The sequence below is a fragment of the Ornithorhynchus anatinus genome, chromosome 10, assembly GCF_004115215.2.
Source record: "Ornithorhynchus anatinus isolate Pmale09 chromosome 10, mOrnAna1.pri.v4, whole genome shotgun sequence".
In the NCBI taxonomy this organism is placed as follows: Eukaryota; Metazoa; Chordata; class Mammalia; order Monotremata; family Ornithorhynchidae; genus Ornithorhynchus; species Ornithorhynchus anatinus.
The window spans coordinates 27,505,298-27,515,811 of NC_041737.1; the positions used below are offsets into that span (position 1 = coordinate 27,505,298).

Genomic DNA, 10,514 nt, shown 5'->3' on the forward strand with positions numbered 1-10,514 from the left:
AATTACTCAACATAATAAAGGGCAGGTAAAAAGGCATATGGATGAGCAAACGTTTTATAACACCCACTACTCCAGGAGCATATCTAGCAGAAAAAAGACAATAGTACCTAGTTTTGAATCACTTTGTTCTGTTTTTTGGTGTTCTTAATGATGATAATGTTGAAATGTACAAGAAAATTGGTGCACATACCTGGGAAGAAAGCTTAAAAAGTCAAATGAGTTGAAATATTTAAGGGAATTACAAGTAATTGTAATTCCAATTCTATGATGTAGGAGGTAGGGTGGAATGGAGTTAGATCACCAGAGGATAAAGATAACCAAGATAAAATGCCTGTTTTCCTCCTCCTTGGACCCATGTTGGACAGATACTCTCTGACATGATTATCTTGAATTTACCCCTGCAGCACTTAGTATGAGCTTGACGCATAGTAAGCACTTAGCTAATACCATCTTCATTATTTTGATGGCTGAGCTCAAAAAAGGACAAGACTAGGAATTATAAGAGGGAAATGAGAAGAATCACAAGGAAACTGAGTTAGGGCTACTCTATATTTTCTCTACTCTACAAATAACTTATTGGATTTGGGCTATATTTTTCATCCAGACGATTCTGAACTAATAGTTTCTAATTTCTGCATGGAAAAATGGGAGAAGAAATGGAAGACAGAAATATTACCCATTAGAAGAAGTGACTGGACTAGCTTCATCCCAATCCTTTCAGAACAGGGAACACAAACTACAATAGTGACAGTGACAAGTGATTTGGAGGCAGCCTTCAAGAGTGTAAGTGTAGCAAAAGGATACCACCAAGACCAGTTTGACAAAAATGACTTCAAGATTCAAAAATTGATTGCAGAGAGCAGAATATGCATCAATAATACCTTGCATCATCTCAAGGTCATAACCATGGATGTTTACATAAGCTTTCATCAGGACATGTGTCCAAGAAAGAGGATCTAAGAAAGAGGAGAAGCATAAATATGTAAGTGCTAAGGATAGCTGTTGGATTAACATGACCTGAGAACCTGCTCCACTCCATGTTACCCACTACCAACTTGGATATATACGCAATCACTTCATCTTTATTCACTATACAATCTCTAGCCTCACCAGCTCTGACATTCCTCTATTTGACCACCACCTCCTCACTTGAATTCTCTCCCACACAAGTCCTCCATATAAATTTGTGCTGTTTCTCACAGAAACCTCCAATCTTTTGACCCCATCCAATTTTCTCAAGTCATCATGCCCCATTTAGTTTCCATATACAAACTACCTCCCCTTGAGGACCAAAATGATATCCTCAACACCACCTTATTTACTGACATCAACTCAGTAACTCCCCTATCCCTTTGTTGCTCTCATACCACTAACCCACAGTTCTGGATCACCTCCATGGTCTGTTTCCTTTCTCCTGTGCATGAGTTGCAGAGTGTTGCTGATAGAAATAAAGATATCAAGCTGCCTTCATCCACTTGACGTTCACTGTTGCCTGCTTTAACTCTGCCCTCTCCTCAGCACAGCAATATTATTTCTCCATCCTTATTGACTCCTATGCACACTGCTCTCACCAGTTGTTTAACTCTCTCCTTAAACCCCTTTTCTCTCCACCTTCCCCATCTCTTTCCCCAATGAACTGGACAAGAACTTTACTGATAAAATTGAAACCATCAGGTGTGATCTCCTAAAATCTACTTTGTTCCTCTCCAGTCCCTCCCTCGTCCTACCCCTTCAACTCTCCCATCTTTCCCAGCATTATCTCAACAGGTCTCTTGCCTTCTTTCAAAATCCAACCCCTCCACCTGCAAGTCTGACCTCATTCTTTCACATCTTATCAAAGTACTAACATCCTTCCTCTCCACCATCTTCAACTGTTTGCTCTCCAAAGACTTTTCCCCCACAGCTTTCAAACATGTTCATGTCTCCTTTATCTTAAAAAAAACACCCTTTCTTGACCCCACGGCTCTCTCTAGTCATTTCCCCATCTCCCTCCTATTATGAGAAGCAGCATGGTCTTGTGGCAAGATCACAACCTTGTTAGTGAGATGTAGGTTGTAATCCCAGCTCTGTCACTTGTTTGCTGTTTGACCTTGGACAAGTCACTTAACTTCTCTGTGTCTCAGTTACCTCATCTGTAAAATAGGGATTAAGATTGTGAGGGATTGTGTCCAACCTGATTACCTCGTATCTACTCCAGTTTGGCATATACTAAGTGCTTTACAAATTCCATAATTATTATAAATATCATTAGTAATCTCCAAACTCCTAGATCAAATTGTCTATACCCATTGTCTCCACTTCCTCTCCTCCAATTCTCTCCTTGACATTCTCCAATCTGACTTTTGCCCCATCCGAATCCTCCTCCACATCTTAGCTATCTTCAACACTGTCAACCACACTCTTCTTCTGGGAACATTATCCAATCTTGGCTTCACTGACACTGTCCTTTCCTGATTCTCTTGTCTCTCTGTCTGCTCATTCTCAGTTTCTTTAGCTGACTCCTCTGCCTCCCACCCACTAACTGTGGGAGTCCCTCAAGGCTCAGCTCTTAGTCCCCTTCTATTCTCCATCTACACCCACTCCTTTGGAAAATTCATGTGCTCCCATGGTTTCAACTACCATTTCTATATGGATGATTTCCAAATCTAAACCTCCAGTCCTGATCCCTCGCCTTCTTCTCACATTTCCTCCTTCCTTCAAGACCTCTCTACTTAGGTGTTCCACTGACAACTCATATTTAACATGTTCAAAACAGAACTCCTGACCTTCCCATTCAAACCCTGTCCTCACCCTAACTTTCCGGTCACTGTGGATGACACCTCCACCCTCTTTGTCTCACAGGCCCGTAACCTTGGTGTTATCCTTGAGTCATCTAATTCAACCCACATATTCTATGTCACTAACTCCTGTCAGTTCAACCTTCACAACATTGCTAAAATCCACCAGTTTTTCTCCTTCCAATCTGCTACCATGTTAATCCAAGCACTGATCCTTTCTCACCTTGACTACTGCATCAGCCTCCTTGCTGACTTCCCTGCTTCCTATCTCTCCCTAGTCCAGTCCATAATGGGATCATACTCTGCTGTCTGGATCATTTTTCTTCAAAAACCTTCAGTCCATGTTTCTCCACAACTCAAAAACCTCTAGTAACTGACCATCCACCTCTGCATCAAACAGAAACTCCTTACCATCTGCTTTAAAGCACTCAATCACCTTGCCCTCTCAACCTTACCTACCTGATTTCCTAGGGCAATGCAGACCACATGCTTCACTCCTCTAATGTCAATCTACTCAATGTACCTCAATCTTGTCTTGCCAAAGACTCATTGTCTACATCGACTCTGGGTTGGAACTGCCCCCCTCTTCACAGCTCACAGATGATCACTTTCCCCCACTTCAAAACCTTATTAAAAACACATTGTTTTCAAGAGGCTTTCCAAAGCTAAGCCTTCATTTTCTTTTCTCCCACTCCCTTCTGAGTTGCTCTTGTGCTTGGATTTGCACCCTTTATTCACCCCTCCCACAGTCCCACAGCACTTATGTACATATCCATAATTTATCCATTTTACATTAACATCTGTTTCCCCCGCTAGACTAAGTTTACTGTGGGAAGGGAATGTGTTCTACCAACTTTGTTATACTGTACTCTCCCAAGTGCTTAGTATGGTGCTTTGAACACAGTGAGCACCCAAAAAATATGATTGATTGATTGATTAAATGCAACCATTAGAGTTTTTTGAGGTGGAGAAAGACATAATTCATACATTATTTCAGGTAGATGATCTGGGCAGAAACCTGTACCTTAAACTGAAGTTAAGCAGAGAGAAGCTTGAAAATGAGATCCATGAGGAAACTACTAAAATGGTTTATTTCTATTACTATTTCTATCACTATCACTCCGTTACTATTCTTTACGGTATTGATGATGACTGTGCATGAAGAAGATAGAGGTCATTATTAAGAGGTTCCAAGTCATGGCAAAAAGTCAGAACCACTTCTTTGGTAAGTTCTCTGTCCACTTTTAGCCCTTTTTGTATGCTGAAAGGAATTCCACTGGTTCAGACATCTACAAGTAGGAAGACAAATGGTTCTGATATATGTTCAGCTCTTGGAATCCAGGGAAATAGGGTTTATAAGACTTCTAGGGCTTTCAACCATACAGGGTATTTTTTTTTCTCCCAAACCAAAAAAAAAAAGCCAATTTAAAAGCAAACACATATATCTCAATGAATGGAATGACTCTCAGTAAAATAACTGGTTGTAAAAGCTACAGTTCATATGGAAAAGAAACTGCTTTTGATAAGGTCCATATACCAAGGAAAAAAGTTATCCTTTTTAACTAATTTTAAGGGCAGGGAGAACTTATGTTTAGTATAGCTCATTGCACCAACTGAGTGCTCAAAAATATTACAACTATTCAGCTACAAGTGAATTAGCTACTTGAAAGTGGCAAATTTGAATGAGCCAAGATGAACTGCATTAAGGTCATCAATCTCAGAAGAAACTATAGTCAGAAGGGACTATAGTGTGAACATTAAACTGTTAAACTTAGAATGTATTTTGCTACGTACCTCATTATTATTTAAAGAAGGTTGGTATTATCAAATTCCCCAGGAAATCTTGGGCATGCATACCTACCGGAATTTCTGGAATGCTTACTAAGAATTTAATTTTTCTTTCAATTTCACATCTTCTACACTTGTTTTAATCTTCAGGGATCTTGCAAGGTAAATCATCAGCCTGTTGACATTTTCCTCTTACTGACATTCTATATATTTGTGAAAACCCCATTTAGCTACTACTGATGCATGGGATGACATGTGTCACTGACTCACAATCATTAGGGGAATTTTCCCTTATGGCTCCTAGAAGGAATGCTGTTGTTTTTAAAATTATTTAGATGTTGCAGAGGTTATACTAATTGCTACAATCAGGTCACTTCATAAGACCTTGGATTGACTAAGCATAGCATGACTTGATACCAGATAGCTAGACTGGAGAAAGTTAAAAATCAATCAATAAATCAAAGCTATTTATTGAGAACTTATTGTGTGGGGGGCACTATTTTAATGCCCTGGGAATGTACAATGCAACAGAGTTGGATTCATTTCAAGAGGTTATTTGGTATAGAGACATTCCTATCCTCCCTCTAGACTGCAAACTTATAGTGGGCAGGGAATGTGTTTGTCATATTGTTATAATATACTCTGCCAAGCCTTAGTACAGGTCTCTGCACACAGTAAGTGTTCAATAAATACTGACTTCTTCATGTTATGTCAATAGGGCCCACTGCTTGATTTATACAAAACTGGGCCAAGACGCCCCTTTCAGGATCATACCTGGAGATTTTCCAGGGCTCAACCAGTCTCAGTTATGGGAGGGAGAGTCAAGCAGAGACATACCCATTCCATTCCTAGCTTGGGCAGTGGCTAGCAAATGGAAGGTAATCTGCTACAAGTCAAAACTCACCTATGAATGGCAGCAGCTGCATGGGACAGAGACGAGGGCGGATACTCAAATTTACTGCAGAGAAGAAGGCAATGGTAAACCACTTCTGTGTTTTTACCAAGAAAACTCTATGATAATAATAATGGTATTTGTTAAGTGCTTACTATGTGGCAAGCACTGTTCTAAGCACTGGGGTAGATACAAGGTAATCAGGTTGTCCCACTTGTGGCTCACAGTCTTAATGCACATTTTACAGATGAGATAACTGAGGCACAGAGAAGTTAAGTGACTTGCCCCGAGTCACACAACTGACAAGTGGCAGAGTGGGGATTAGAACCCATGACCTCTGACTCCCAAGCCCATGCTCTTACCATAAGCCACACTGCTTCCATGATGATGGATACACTACCAGAAAAATTAGAGATGGACATGGCGCATTCTGGGAGAGATGTGTTCCACAGGTCAGAAATGATTCGACAATATAAGAAAAGACAAAGTGAAGAAGAAATTAATTCCTCTCTGCCAAACTGTTTAACCTTTTCCTCTGCCCTTCCCTCCTGTCTACAGTCATGCACTGTACTAAGCGCTGGTGTAGATACAAAATGATCCTGACCCACCTGGGGTTCACAGTCTATGTAGGAGGGAGAGGCAGTATTGAATCCCTATTTTGCAAATGAGAAAACTGAGGTACACAGAAGGTAAATGACTTGCACAAGTTCATGCAAAGGACAGGTGCCTGAGCTGGGATTAGAACCCATATCCTCTGATTCCCAGACCCTTGTTCTATCCAGTGGGTCATGCTTCTTCAACACTAAAACATGCTGTTTCAACCATTCAGCGATGATCAACTACTCCTTGAGATGTTCTTCCCCTTGACTCTATTTATTGCCATTGTTCTTGTATGTCTGTCTCCCCCGATTAGACTGTAAGCCCGTCAAACGGCAGGGACTGTCTCTATCTGTTGCCGACTTGTTCATTCCAAGCGCTTAGTACAGTGCTCTGCACATAGTAAGCACTCAATAAATACTATTGAATGAATGAACTCCCCTTGGAGTTGACCAGGATACAGTTATCATCAGGCAAAGTGAAAGTTTCATGGAAAAGGCCTGTTATTGACCTGCCCAGTTTACACTAGCTGTAATATATCTGAATATCCGTCTATCTATCTAGACTGTAAGTTCCTTGTGAACAAGAATCATATCTACTACCTCTACCACATTGCACCTTCCCAAAAGTTATGCAAAAGAAGCAGTGTGGCCTAATGGAAAGAACACAGGACTGGAGGTCAGAGGACCTGGGTCTTAATCCCAACTCTGCTACTTGCCTTCTATGTGATCTTGGGCAAGTCACTTCATTTCTCTATGTCTCAGTTCCCTCATCTGCAAAAAGGGGATTAAATATCTGTTCTCCCTCCTAATAATAATAATAATAATAATGTTGGTATTTGTTAAGCGCTTACTATGTGCCAAGCACTGTTCTAAGCGCTGGGGTAGCCACAGGGGGAATCAGGTTGTCCCACGTGGGGCTCACAGTCTTAATCCCCATTTTACAGATGAGGGAACTGAGGCACAGAGAAGTTAAGTGACTTGTCCAAAGTCACACAGCTGACAAGTGGCTGAGCCGGGATTTGAACCCATGACCTCTGACTCCAAAGCCCATGTTTTTTCTACTGAGCCACGCTGCTTCTCTACTTCATGTAGGACCTGATTATCTTGTACCTTCCCCAGGTTTAGCAAAGGGCTTGACACAGAGTAAGCATTTAACAATTACCATTACTATTATTTAGTTAATACCGAATAAACACCATTGATCTGACTGATCAATTGAATGACTTGCTCTGGGGCTATTAGTAGTCTAAGCAGACTGTCACAGTCCACCCAATATTGAGCCTGTGTCCCAGAATTCCTCTGTGAGTCCTGGGGAATATAATTCACATTACCTATAAGCATCCTTATAACTCCTTGTGGCCATATTTCTTTCCAGATATTTCTGAGAAGAGTAAACTTAAAGATGTCATTGAGCATTGCAGCATTACCTTCTTTCAAAAGGAAAACTGAGGGGTTTAAACTACTACTATTGCTACTACTACGGTTACTAGTACTACTATTATTATTTCTACTACTCCTACTACTATTAATATGGGACTAACATTCCCTATTACAACATTTAGGGGCCTTTTTCTACCCCCTTTCAATCAATCAATCAATCAGTGGTATCTATCAATCACTTAAGATTCATTCATTCATTCATTCAATAGTATTTATTGAGCGCTTACTATGTGCAGAGCACTGTACTAAGCGCTTGGGATGAACAAGTCGGCAACAGATAGATGTGAGAGCACTGCCCTAAGCACTTGGGAGAGTATGATACAATAGAATAAATGGACATATTCCCAGCCCATAATGAGCTTATAGTCTACAGAGGGAGATTTGAGGTGGTAATAATGATGATTAATGATTATGGTACTTGTTTAGCACTGACTATGTGCCAAGCACTTTCTAAGCACTGGGGTAGGAACAAATTAATCAAGTTGGACATGGTTTCTGATCCACTTGGGGCATCATACTCTTAATCTTCATATCACAAATGAGGGTACTGATGCCCTGAGAAGTTAAATAACTTGCCCAAAGTCACCCAACAGACATACGGCAGAGCCAGGATTAGAACCCAGGTCCTTCTGACTCCCAGGCCCGTTATGTATCCACAAGCCACACTTCTTCTCTCAGTACATTCTGAAATCAGGCTGATCAGAAATCCAGAGTGTTATCAAATGCCTCTCCTGCCACATCAGAGAGACTGCTGCTTCATGATGATAAAATGACCAATATTCTGAGTAACCGACTTGTGTAAGACATCTTTCTAGGGTAGAGAATGGGGGTAACCCACTGGTAGCACAACTCACACTTAAGGTGTTTTCCAGTGGCGGGAATGGCTTGTGTAGGTCCTTCCAAACTCTCTCATGATGTGGCAAGACCTTGGACCACGGAGCTAGATATTTGGGCGAAGAAGAATGGACAGATCCGGGAATTGTTATGAAGGAAAAAATGGCAAGATCTAGCAGTAGATTGAATGAGGAGTCAAGGTTGTTGTCTTCAGATTCATAAGCTGTGCTTAGAGTAATACCTTTGTTTATAAATCTTTGGAACATAGATAATTAGAAGAAATGGTATAAATACCTTTTCATATTCTCATAATTGATACTGTGTATATAAGGATCAGCTGTGAACAAGTTTATCTTTTTTTCCTAGTTTTCAAGGCTTAAGGTACTTCAGTATTTTTAAACAAAGAAAGCCTTCTAATAAGATTTCAAGAAACAGTGTGGCTTAGCAGAAAGAGCCCGGGTTTGGAAGTCAGAGGTCATGGGTTCTAATTCCGGTTCTGCCACATGTCAGCTGTGTGACTTTGGGTAAGTCATTTAACTTCTCTGTTCCTCAGTTACCTTATCTGTAAAATGGGGATTAAGACTGTGAGCCCCACATGGGACAACCTGATTACCTTGTATCTATCCCAGCACTTTTTGCTACTGGGAACAGTGGGAACAGGGCTTGGTACATCGTAAACACTTTACAAATATCATAATTTTTATTATTATAAGTGAACTCCAGTAAGACTTTATTTTGTCCACTTCTCAATATTATTGTAACAAAGAAAAAAATACACTGCCATCACATTCATCCAAATTGAAAATTACCACCCAACTGACATTCTCTATGAATCTTTTTTTTCCTTTAAAATGATATTTTGCCAAAGAACAATGCACATCCATCACTACATTTACAAAGCCTGGCAGATATGAAAATACTTTGGTTATGGAAATGCATAGAACATGAAAATAATATGAAAGAAGAAAAAGGTCATAGAACACCTAAGCACATTACCTAGCATGTACTCCCCAAGATAGGTTCTAATTATATTTTGAATGATGCTAACATTTGAAATTCAACAGATTTATTTTGTTGTGCAGTTCACTGTAACCATTTTTTTCTTCAAGTGAAAATAAGTTTTGTTTAAGATCTTATTCTAAATGTGTTTTCCTTTCATTTCCATTGATACTTACTGGCTGTGTCATCTGAACTGAGCTGGAAATTGTTACTTCGAATGTCATTTTACCCATCATTAAACAGACTGGATTATAATGCAGTTCCACTCGAACCTTGACCACATTCACTTTTTAAGGATATATATGTGATTATGCTAAGATGATACAAACAATTTAGGACAAATATATCGCTTTAAATTCGAAGTTAGTACCAATAGTTGAAAGAGAGCAAGAACACAGGCTCCAGTTTGTACTCTCTGTTCAGTCTTAACATCATTTAAATATTATATGGGTATATAACTTTTAGGACAAAATGGAATGACAACTTCATATTCATTGGCATCTGGGACCATTCTTTCTACGGTCATGGAATGAACATTCATTTTTTTTTAAATGGCATTTCTTAAGCACTTAATATGTGCCAGGCACTGTACTAAGCACTGGGGTAGATACAAGATAGTAAGGTTGGACATAGTCCATGTCCTACATGGGATCAGAGTCTTAATCCCCATTTTACAGATGAGGTAACTGAGGCACTGAGAAGTTAAGCAACATGCCCAAGGTCACACAATGGACAAGTGATGGAGCTGGGATTAGAACCAGGTCCTTCTGGCTCTCAGCCCATGCTCTTTCCACTGGGCAAAGCTGCTTCTCCATTTTTTGCCAACTCTGTTAGGTGGGATCTTTGAAGAGGGAAGATGAGGTTGCAACAAATCTCCTCATGAGTCAAACCCTGCATTATGACATTTCCAAGAGGTAGAACACTCAGGGACAGGAAGAAGCAGTTATAAATTCTTCAATTTATTTTTCTCAAGAAAGATTGTTTTCCACTGGATGTTTCCTAAATATAAAATATCTTCCCTCCGGACTTAATCTCCCAATAATAAATTTTACCTCTCCCACTCTGCTTCCTCTTCTTCCTCTTACTATTCCTAATAATAATTATTTTTTAAATGATGATGGAAACTAATTTGATTAAGCAACCAATCACTTAGTTGCATTTGTTAAGCACTTATTTTATGCAGAG

At 39.9% G+C, this 10,514-nt stretch overlaps 1 non-coding gene across 1 annotated transcript; it reads left to right on the top strand.

The window, feature by feature from the left end:
• The first annotated feature begins 5,321 nt into the window (after positions 1 to 5,321).
• On the top strand, positions 5,322 to 5,459 carry LOC114814902. Its single transcript, XR_003762698.1, has one exon. It is a non-coding gene; the product is annotated as a small nucleolar RNA SNORA7 (small nucleolar RNA).
• The last annotated feature ends 5,055 nt before the right edge of the window (positions 5,460 to 10,514 follow it).